This window comes from Tupaia chinensis, unplaced genomic scaffold (assembly GCF_000334495.1).
Source record: "Tupaia chinensis unplaced genomic scaffold, TupChi_1.0 Scaffold000704_1, whole genome shotgun sequence".
In the NCBI taxonomy this organism is placed as follows: Eukaryota; Metazoa; Chordata; class Mammalia; order Scandentia; family Tupaiidae; genus Tupaia; species Tupaia belangeri.
This window is the reverse complement of record NW_006160227.1, coordinates 548,863-551,912: the sequence shown is the minus strand read 5'-3', so window position 1 is coordinate 551,912 and position 3,050 is coordinate 548,863. Positions and strand designations below refer to the sequence as shown.

General features: G+C 42.5%; 1 long non-coding RNA gene across 1 annotated transcript in view; it reads left to right on the top strand.

The window, feature by feature from the left end:
* The first annotated feature begins 1,296 nt into the window (after positions 1–1,296).
* The window catches only part of LOC102494440 (uncharacterized), a 13,310-nt gene continuing 11,556 nt past the window's right edge, over positions 1,297–3,050 (top strand). The window contains exon 1 of the long non-coding RNA XR_336311.2: positions 1,297–1,421. This is a non-coding gene — a long non-coding RNA (uncharacterized LOC102494440). The remainder of the gene's footprint in view (positions 1,422–3,050) is intronic.

The window sequence follows — 3,050 nt, the reverse complement described above, 5'->3', positions numbered from 1 at the left end:
AAGCCATCCAGGGACGATGAAAGCCCTGAGATATCTCTCTCTCTTTCCACAGATCAACAAAATGCAGATCCTTCTTAAATACCTGATCCTGTTTTGCTTCTTCGACACTACTGCTGCTGGTTTTGATCCTGGTGGCACTCCTCCTGGCAGAACAGGGGGGTCTCTGTCTTGCTTTACAGGAATGCTGCTGCTTTTACGCCAACAAGTCCAGCATCGTTTGTGACAACTTGCTGACAATCCTTTATGGTCTGCCTGGAATGGTCTCCTCCCTTTTCTGCTCCCTCTACTCGGTCCTTTCCTTGGCCTTTTAGTTGTTTGCTTACTGAGACCTGTTATATTTAATAGGCTCATGACATTCCTCAAACAACAAATTAACTCGCTAACTATGCAGCCCATACAGGTCCACTATACTAAATTAGAGATGGAGGACCAACATCCCTACACTGATCTCACCTGAGGTGCTGAATCGGTTAGCCAAAGACAGGTAAGAGAGTCTGATGAACCAAATAACTGTTCAGTCCTTCCACCCAAGACAGGAGGCCCATCATAGCTATGGGGCTCTCCAACGATGGGTAAGGATGGATGTATGGTTCCATAAACGGCTCCAACCTAAGACAGGCACGATTCCCCCAGGCCTTTTCCTCATCTCTCAAATTAAAACAAAAAAGGGGGACATGTGGGAAACTGCACATCAGTGAGTCCGAGAGGCCATTTTCATGAGTCTCTTACTATCACTATTTTAGGTCTCAGAAAGCAAACAATTACACAATGCCAAAGGCCACAATTGGCTAACTTATGATTGGCATATAGAGCAGGCAATTTACCACTCACCAAAGTGTGTATAACCATGATCCCTGGCCCACAATAAATGGATGATCGTGAAGAGCAGTAACACTGTGTTGTCTCTGTGCTGTTTGTCCCGTCTCTCACTCCTTCCCTCAGGAAACCTATTTGACTGTCCTGCAGGCTGGGACAATTAACAAGTGCTTAAATGGCTACAAAATATGACCTTATCTCAAATAGCTGCAACTTAACTTGTTTATTTGTGTGTGTGTGTTTGCGTGTGTATTTTATGTCCATAGATTTAATGTGAGACATCCTACATTAACCTGGTTTTAATTTGTGTCTTTACCTCTTGTGGTTCTGTGGCTTTGGATAAGTTTGTTAACATCTTTCGGTTCCATTGTCATCGTATATAATAACAACAACAAAATGGTTGTATTTCCTCCAAAGGGTTTATATGACCGTTCCAATGACATGACATGCATTACCAATTCATGGAAGAGCACCAATTCATGGAAAAGCGTCCATAGAGAACCTGCCCCATAGTAAGCACTCAACAAGTGAAAGCTGAGACGACAGTGATAACAAGATGGCGGTTTCCACCCTGTGCCCTTGATGTATGTGGTCAAAATGCTGGGGTGAGTAGAAGTCCTGAACTGGCTAAGCATTTGATAATGGGCACATAGTTTATTTACCCCAGCCAGAGAAGAGGCTGCATAGTGGGTTCTATGGGAAGAACAGTAGGATCAGGGGGGATAAAAACCCTAGGTCACTGGGAGCTTAAGCGGGTATTATTTAAATTAAGCTACAAAAACTATGGGAAAGCCACAGAAAGGGTGAGCTCAACAAAGGTTTGCATTGTGAAGTCAGCTGATGATGAACTAAGTCAGGAAGCATTTTATACATACCCCGATCTGACTATGATTGACAGATGAGTGTTCCCTGTTAAAGCTAAGAGTTTGTTTGCTTCTTTTTTTTTTCCTGTGGGTTTTTTTTTTTTTTTTTGGTTATAGAGTATGTGCTCTGGCAAAACAAAAAGGGGAGTGGAAATTGAGAAATCACACCTGGAGCGATGGTCACACCACAGTCCTTTCTGCTCCAGTCACCTGGAGCAGAATTATTTAACTTTACTTATCAATTTCTTTTTTTTAATTTGATCAGAGAGGGATGGAGTGAGGGAGGGGTAAGTGAAGAAGCAATCTTTCAGGTCCAGGATTTGAACCGTGGTCAGCCATGTGCGAGTCTAGCACCTTTAACCATCATGCTATCTGCTGACCCCTCCTCTTGGGATTAAAGGCAAGCCTGCACACAAGCCGTTATGATTTTCAGGAAGTGTCTGAACTTGAACCACTCAGTTGACCACGTGGAACCCAGCTGCATTAATCCTCACACTACCTGCTCGCCTGCTAAAACTTATTTTTTAAAGTAGATTTTTGGCTTCCCCCTTCCATTCCCCAGTGCTAATCGGGACAGAATCCTTCCAGGCATCTCGATCTCTGCCTCTGCTGCCCCTTCTGGGTTCACTGTTAATGCTGTGTACCTCTCCCCAGCAAGGGCTCCCCATTTCCAGACCCCAGTGCTAGTCAGGTAGGCAAAGTCTCTCTCTCCTTTTCTGTCCATTCAAACTTTTTTTTTTCTAACAAAAACAAAAACAAAAACCAGCTTTCTGTCTGCTTTGTGCATTTCACTTTCTAATTGTCTCTTCTTCCTTCATCTAGGACAGAATGCTTCCAGGCCTCTCTACCTCTACCTCTGCTGCCCTTTAGGCACCACATTTGTGCACCTTATGCTTTTCCATTTTTAACCCAATTTCATTTTCTGCAATGTTATTTCTAGGTTATTTTGGTCTTCTTTTTGTTCTAGTTCTTTCCTTCTTTTTCCTTTGCTTTACCTTCCTATTTCTGTTTCCTACTTTCTTTTTCTTTTACTTTACATTCCTATTTTATTGCTCAGCCCTTACCCACTATCTCGAGATGTCTAGTTGCACAGTAGCTAAACATCTGAACATTGTGAGTTTTAGAGAATTCTTTGCCTCTCAATGAACTTGTTGTAAAAAGAGTGAAACTCCCCTTCATATATCGTATTTTTAAACTCCTCATTGTGATTCCCACACTGGAGGACACAGTAGAAGGAAGAAAATGGCACCAAATTATTTCACAGGAATGGAAACACAGGAGCTCACAGTTACAGAATCCTTCTTCAACAAATCAGTGACAAGTGAATACATTACCGAATAACTAAAAATCAGAGAAGAGCGTCAAGGATGA